Source organism: Plutella xylostella, chromosome 22, assembly GCF_932276165.1.
Source record: "Plutella xylostella chromosome 22, ilPluXylo3.1, whole genome shotgun sequence".
Lineage (NCBI taxonomy): Eukaryota > Metazoa > Arthropoda > Insecta > Lepidoptera > Plutellidae > Plutella > Plutella xylostella.
The window spans coordinates 9,248,914-9,257,308 of record NC_064002.1 but is presented as its reverse complement, the minus strand read 5'-3'; the positions used below and the strand labels follow the sequence as shown (position 1 = coordinate 9,257,308).

The following is an 8,395-nucleotide window of genomic DNA, read 5'->3' as shown; positions in this document are numbered from 1 at the left end:
TCCCAATGGAACGGCTGTCCTTACGACTGGAAAGAGATCGGTGCAGGTGGGCTATTCTAGATTTGATGGATTTCGGATAACTCTAGGGTCGATTTCTTTTCATAATTTCTGTGTAGGTATTTCGATTTTTTTAATAATACAAAATTTACCTGTCGAATGTCTCCAGTAACAACACTCGAAACACTACATATTTTTCTAATTTGTTGTTGTTGTCGTAGTAAGGTAAATACAGCCAAAAAGCGTAAAAAATCTAATAATTAGTTATTTCTGGAATCGTCAGTAAGTATAGACAATTAGGTAGGTAAGTACGAGTATATGGAATAATACTTGATGTAGAAACACAGCGCAGCAAACAGGCAAACGCAGCGTGGGACGCCCTTCTGCCCGCTGGACTGACGAACTTGGGCGGGTAGCCGGTGGTGGTTGGATGAGGAAGGCCGACGACATCATCATGATGATGATGATTATGTAGAAACACAAAATCTTGGTCTCATGCGGGAATCTCGGGCGAAAAAATCCCACAGCGCTGCAAGTGCAAGGACAAGCCGCCGCATCGCTCATTCATCAAGAAACGTGTTATAAAGTTATAAACTAACAAAAAACTTACTCTAACGCCACTCCGTCGCGTCGTCCTCACAACTTATCTACTAATCGTAAACGGTTATAAGTACACTAATAATAATAACTCATCTATGATTTAATTCAAGGCTCCAAACATTTTTCATAGTATACGAAATGAGATTTCACGTGTATTTCGCTACGCATGAAAAAGTATCACCCACATTGTGAATTGTGAGCTACAGCGGCCAGTCTGATAGAACCGCCCGGCCCGCTCGGTCGCGCCGCGACTCTGCCCGATAATAAAAAAAATATACCTGAATTAAAATAATTCAAATATCGAACACTTTTACTTCTTCATCGACCTACGAGGTCACTTTTGTGAAACAAGTGATTTTTCGTGGATGTGTAGAGCCTCCGAAGGAGTGCGCCGGCCGGCACCACGTGATAGCAAGGTAAATAAACCTTCGTGATATTGTAATCAGGATAATGCGTTATCGACATGGCTTTTCGAGGTGATAAAAGACCTCTATTGAGGCAAGTAACGTAATCGTACTGATTTCGTAATTTTGCATAATAGTTGGTACATTTTGTTAGGTAGGTCTGTTCTTTATAATCACTGAAAGATTTTTATAAAATTAAATAATATTTTAACATCGCTGAAAAGTGGGTCAAGCAATGAATATGTGCCTAGTCAAGGGATTAGCGGCATGAGTGATGCTATACGTACCGCAATTAATTATGTAGTTATTTAATTAATTATACGAATTCTTCAGATACATGTGCGCTCGAGGAAAACTCAGTAAAAGATTCCTGTAAAAGCTGTACTTTCTAGTTATATTTATGAAAAAATACATATTAAATTGTAGACGACATAACTTGTTATAATTGAATCACAAACTATCAAGAGACCTGTGAAACTGAATTACACATGAAACAGTAAGAAATATTGTCTTCTTTATAAGAGCGAAAGATATATTTCCCCTTAGAACCTTCCTACTGTTCCTATTTTGCATTAAACAAAAAATAAGTACTTACTTGTTATTGCAGTAATTATGATAATAATTAAATTCAACCAGCATACTTACATTTTAAAGTTATGCAAAAGTGTACTATGAACCTATCTATGAATCTATATATGAACTTATCTTTTAAGGGATAGAAATATCATTATTATAAAAAATGCAGCTTTACTGCTTTTCAGCTAGTATGTAGCATCGCGCGGATATTTAAAAATGCTGCAAATTTGTATTTATATACATACTATATGAAGGATCCCAAACAACATATCAAAAATGCAGGACTATCGCAATTATTGCAATTTAGTATGTTGATTATGACGAGACTCTTGTCATTGCACGTGTTCATGTTTTCATTAAAATTGGATCAGTCGTCGTTTTGCCATGATAGGGTAATAAAACTTACAAGCGTTCGCGTTTACATCATTATAATATTAGTATTATGGTCCGCAGTAAAATCGTAACTGTTGGAGTCTATGGCCAAAAGATACGGATTTCATTGGATGTGGAATAGATAATTTATAGTTTTCAATAATGGTGTTTGGTCTATGTTGCGTCGCAGATTTTAACGACCAGCTGCCATACGAGTAGGACTCATTCTATATTTTACCAAGTGTAACTACGTATCTAATATTATACAACTAAAACTTTTTCAAAATTGATAATATTTTGGACCTAGCCTTTTTAGACTCGCAAGCAAACTTTCCTTTTTAACCAACTTCGAAAAAAGGACGAGGTTTTTAATTCGTCTGTATGAAAGTATGTTTTTTGGTGCTAAACAAGCTCCGACCACCCTGGCAACCGAGACAAAGGTCGCACAACAAATAAAAAACTAAAGTTGCAAATTCGATCCCTGTTTGCTTTGCGCAATAAATTATAGTTTACCGCCAAACTTAATTTGAATTTCGGACGTGGGCATCGTTCAAATTAACTGTTGCACGTTTACTGCATGGATTCAGGCTCGGTCTAAATCTTCCTTACGAGAAATGAGATCGTCCATCATTGAATGGTCGATAGTCGAAAACCATATCGTCAATAAATTATTGTAAAGCACATTTTTTATTACTTTAAATGAAGAGGTAAGTTTATCTACCGAATAAATTAAGTTAAGTAATGTATTTAATAAAATATATATTATCATCATTAGTCCTCTATCGGCCACTGTTGGGAATAGGCCTTTCTTTCATGTGTACGCCAAACAAAATATTTTGGCACTAAACCATTTTCACACCACTCAGCTATCTCGAATTTCACCATAAAATAAAACGAATTCAATACAACCCATAGTATAAGTTTGGATTCGTCAACGAGTTCTGAGTTACTGACACTTGACGATTGTTTGGTCTCTGGGAACTCAGTGACGAAAGAAACAACCTACTCATTGTTATAGCGGAGTTTATATGTATATTATGCTGTTGTATGTTATTTGTTTTTGTATGATTAATTTTCAAGAGTGGAGATTGTGCATTCCTGGCCTTTAGCACGCCCACTGAATTCTGCCGGCGAATTCTGTGTCTGCGGCATGGACTCGTACCGGCTCCAATTTTCCTTTCCTATCACGTCGTATTTTTAATATGATTTAAATTTATATATTATATTCTTCATATATGTACTTAAATACTTAAACATTCGTTAGTTCCTGGACTACCTGGATGATGGCTTCATGAGGGTCGAAAACAGTGTTGTAGTCATCTACCTAAGCAGGGAACTACGCGGAGGATTATAAAATTTTTCTTCATTGATCTTCATACATGGAGTGATGAAAGATCTGATATGATATACTACTACTACATAGTTCACTATGTAAACAGTGTGTAGTTAAGGACCCCCTTCTATAAAAATGACAAATTTAGTGTCCCTTCCACTACGATCTATAAAACCATTAAAAGGTTTAATTTCACACCCTCACAAATCACGCAGGATAACCATCAATGTCCTCACAAATGTGGCTGCGTTTGTCCGACGGGCCATAAATACAATTTGGGCCATGAAAGGGCAGAATCATCGACCAAATGTACCGCTACGCGCCCTATTGTTCGACGAAACGCGATAAATTGATTTATGTGCGCCGTCTCTTGTCATAAAGTTGTTCTTCCCGATATCAACTGATTGGTGCCAATTTATCTGATCGTGTGTAGTGTTGCCCAAATTCAGTCTTGGTCTTGCAGTCTTGGTCTTGTTCTTGCGTTTTTGCAAGACCAAGACCAAGAACAAGACCGCGTATTTTTAGCAAGACCAAGACCAAGACTGACCGTGCAAGACTTGAGCAAGAACAAGACATAGCCTGCAAGACTCTTGCGTCTTGCAGAGCGCTATTTCACTGAGTAGTTAGGTGTAACAGTTCGGTGTATAGGTAAGTACGCTTAGGAATTCTATGAGATGCAAAAAACTGTATCAAAGAAAATGAAAAACTGGACCTATGCGCATTACGACTAATACCATAAACATAGCGAATAAAAAAATATCTATTAAAATCAAAAAGTAAACTTTAATAAATAGTAATAGACTAATAGGTAATTGCAAGACTTGCAAGACTCTTGCTGCAAGACCAAGACCAAGACCAAGACTGGGAGCGCAAGACCAAGACCAAGACCAAGACCAGGTGTATTGGCGCAAGACCAAGACCAAGACCAAGACCAGGTGTATTGGCGCAAGACCAAGACCAAGACTGGCTAAGTCTCGTCTTGTTCTTGCATTTGGGCAACACTAATCGTGTGGGTTCGATAGTCAAAAGCAAGGATTACTTTATTTTCTCTAAATGTTAAGGTTATAGTACATAAAAGTATACTTCTTTGGAAATGAATAAAAACCTATTTACAGTTAGATATAGGTCAGTTAAAGATAGACGAAATCTCGTATATTTCTTTCAGAGCAGGTTTAAATTAAGTATACAAAGAGCTTACATGGAATAGAAATAAGTAAACCGTCAAGCTTCTATTACTTAGAAATATGTAAGGTAAATATTTCAACACGTAGATTTTATTGTTGTACTTACATTACATTACATACTCTGCCACTGACTTTAAATTAATATTTATATATACCTACATACTAAATTTAATTTGACACATCTATCATCTAGCTAATTAGGTATTAGTTTCTTTAAATTGTTAAATACCACACCCACATCTCCCACATCCAAGGATAAAAATCTCAATTAAACATTAGACATACACATCCAAATAAATGAATAAATTAACAAAGCGACAATTATGAAAGTTAATGATGACACAGTGCCCATAGTGCCCGCCCCCAACTCCTCCGAGTTTCAGAATGAATATATCCTGTCCTGAGATTCCTAACTAAGTTTGTAAATATCAATAATGGTTACAATGTCGTAATATTCATCTTCTGAAATTGTAGATTAATATTGCGGGCGAATATTGTAAATTTTTAATGTTTTGTGTTTTTCTGATTTAGCATAGATTATGAAGGTTTCAATTCAAATTTCATTAGTTTTGTGAGTAGAAAAATATCCGGAAAAATTAAGTTTTAATCACTACTAGTAAATTTATGCATAGTTCGTATTAAAAAATAAATATAGGTATGTACTAGTATTTTATTTATATCGATCGCGATCTTCGATCAGGTAGTGGATTTTGGAGATGTTGCACCTCCGTTGTCCGCCCTTGGGCGGTGTTGAAACACTGCAGTTAGTTCAACAAAAGTTGCTATTATTACGTATGTTTGGGCATTGTGTAGGAAGTTTTCAGTACATGGAGCCGCAAACTCAACACTGAATTATGAAGTGGGTCAAAATTATAGAACCATTTATCACACAGCAATTGATTGATTTAATTTCCTGCTGAAGTTTAAAGAGCCTTATTAAAACAAATTGGAGAACAGAGCGAATTTTAACTGTTGCTCAATATCATTACAATTAAGGAAGCTATCAAAATTAATTGATTTACGAGCAATGTTATCATTGGGCTCAATTTTTTACATAATTTAACTATACTTAATTGTTTGATTTATGATTTTATTTATGGGAATCTTAGGCCCTTAGTTTTTCATACTTTTGCGATGCGAACCAGCGCTGCGCTGACAAGCGCGGAAAAAAACATCCATTGTAAAGTAAGCGCTTATAAGATTCCAGCAGAAAGCTCTGTATACAGTCTTGTAAGCAGATTTGTGCTAGTAACATGCCTGAAACGTCTGAAATTTGCAATGTAACATGTAATAAATACAATATGTATTGGACAAATTTAGTACTTAAATAAAATATAATTTAGGTACTTAGCTTTTTCTCCAATGATATCAACTTATCAACATCTGCGAAACAATAACAGGAGGTTAAGACATGATTTTATTTATTAGTGACATGCTTCGTTTCAGAAGCAGTATTTATTTAGCTAAATAGCAGACACTGCCCATGCTTCATTCGTGGTATTTGTGGATTAAGTTTTCGGAGACCCGACATATTGCTAAATGTATAGAGGGTGGACAAGATTAACGATTAACCAACATCTGTCTCCAACGGCAAACGGCGGGCCTACTTCTGAATTGAATACCAGTGCGGTAAAATCCTAACGTATTAATTTTATATACGTAAAATTATGGATATAGGGAGATTTGTTACTGTTTCACAGGAAGATATTTATTTATTAATGTTGGTAGGTAGCTAATTTGAACATCAGCGACTTTTACGGGAAAACTTATTAAGAAGCGGGGCCCTCGGGAAAGCTAGTTTTAAATATTCTAGAAAATAATGCTAAATCAAGGTTATTATAATGGATCACCTTTGATATAAAATAACATTTATTTTAGGATTGTTATTTGCTTTAATATTGATGCCATGTTGGCATCAATATTAAAGCAAATAACAAGTCATTTTAATGTTAATTCCAGGCTTTGTCGATGTCTTTGATAAATCGATGTTGAAATAGAATTCAAGAGTAATGTTCCCTATTTGGCAATAGTAAAATGTTATCACAGTAAGTAAATGGACAGATTTCGCGTATACGTGGGGTAACAGGGCGATATCGACATTCGTCCACCAATCAGAATAGAATGCCAATTCTTTACGACCCATCTAATATTTTATGTGCAAACTTATCGTATGATAAAACGCTTACTATGGAGCAGGTTAGGGGATGAATGTTTATCGCGGTTCTGTATAAATTTGTTATAAAATAAAATACGATGTGATAATCACGGAATTTTAATTCTTACCTTTAAATTATACCTATGGGTAATGGGTTTTGCTACATAGAAAAATCAGACGGTAGTCTTCAATATTTTTAGGTTCAATTCCTGGGACGAGCTACAGATCAGATATCATACCAATCTACCAAGGTTTAGATATAGCTTTTGGTTAATAGACAGTTATATTCATAAACTAAGGTTGAGCTCAGTCTCAATTAATTATATAATGCAATATTATAAAGAGTTTAGAAAAAACTGTTTAATTAATGATTATATTCTTCGATGATTCGAAATAATGGGATTCGGCGAAGAATGCTACAGCTGGTCAAACAGCAGGTGCATTTCGACCAATCACTGGACCCGAAAACCTGTTAGTTTTTCTCTTTCGCACGATAATACCATCTTCTTTTACATCCTTTTGGGTGATTGTCATCACCTTTTTATTAAAATACCTATAATGTACTTATTTATTCACGTTTAGTCTGGTGGCGCTCTTTTGTAGATCCTTGGTCCAGCAGTGGCGGATTGATGGAATATGCGAGCGATGAAAAAATAAATCATTAAGCGTTTTGACATATAAAGTCGAATCTACGTGAGAACGCCGCTCAAAACGACAGCACTTTCAACTCAAAGTCCCGTAATATAAGTCCCGTGTTTGAGATCACGACTTGCAGTTTGCAATCCCATTGTTTCCTGCGACCATAAACAAACTTAGCTGCGGGTATCGCGTTACTTATGTTGTGATAACAGAGAGTGTTGCACTTTCGTCCTCACGAATCGTCTGAGTATGTTTTGTGTTTATTTTGTCTGGCGCATTGTTGCATCCATATCCAATAACGTTTAAAGCAAAACAAATCTAGCGGGCGAATTCTTCCAAGACTCTACCTCTAAAATTAGATTCGCATTATTTAAGATACATAATAAATTAATAGATACGAAATGAGCATGGCCTTCCTAAAGCAATCTGATAAACATTGTCACGTTTAACGTTTGTGCAGTTTAATCCAGATTGCTCCTGGTTCCCAAACCACAGGTGAGCTACCGTTTAAACCGCCGTCGATCATTTATTACCTACCAATCGACATTGACTTGAATGGATTCGACAAAGGATTGACTACCTAGTTACCTAGTACTATTTAGGTACTAGTCTACTAGTTGTAGATTGGTAATGTGTCGATGGTTTTACGGTAGCAGTTGTGGATATCATACTTATCGTTGTCAATGATGCACAAGTGGAACCTACTATAACGGTCTCGAATCTCCAATCTGAGATACTGATCAAGATATCAAATAGAATTGCACTGACCGATAAAATGATATGGAGGTACTTACTTAAGGAGCCGTCTCCACGAGCGAGAGAATTGTGGTCGATATAATTATTATTCCTTAAATTATCTAATTTTGTACATGGTTAATATAATTAACGCAATTAATTACAGTATTTATTATTGACACGGATTCATAATAGTTTTACCTTATCTAGACTGCATTTACTAGAGTATTTAATAATATCGAGCTAATTGAAATTATTAATAATAAAATAACACATTCAATTCAATAGTGGAGATACTATTCAATAGCAGTACAATTAAATTGTAGATAATTACACTTTTTACCTTTTAACACTAGAAGTGTTAAACAATTACCTACTAAAGTTTTTTTTTTATAGAATC

At 35.3% G+C, this 8,395-nt stretch overlaps 1 protein-coding gene across 1 annotated transcript in view; it reads left to right on the top strand.

The window, feature by feature from the left end:
- Positions 1-795: 795 nt before the first annotated feature.
- The window catches only part of LOC105390259, a 57,755-nt gene continuing 50,155 nt past the window's right edge, over positions 796-8,395 (top strand). The window contains exon 1 of the mRNA XM_038122504.2: positions 796-1,013. The gene's annotated coding sequence lies outside the window, so the exon portion shown is untranslated. The remainder of the gene's footprint in view (positions 1,014-8,395) is intronic.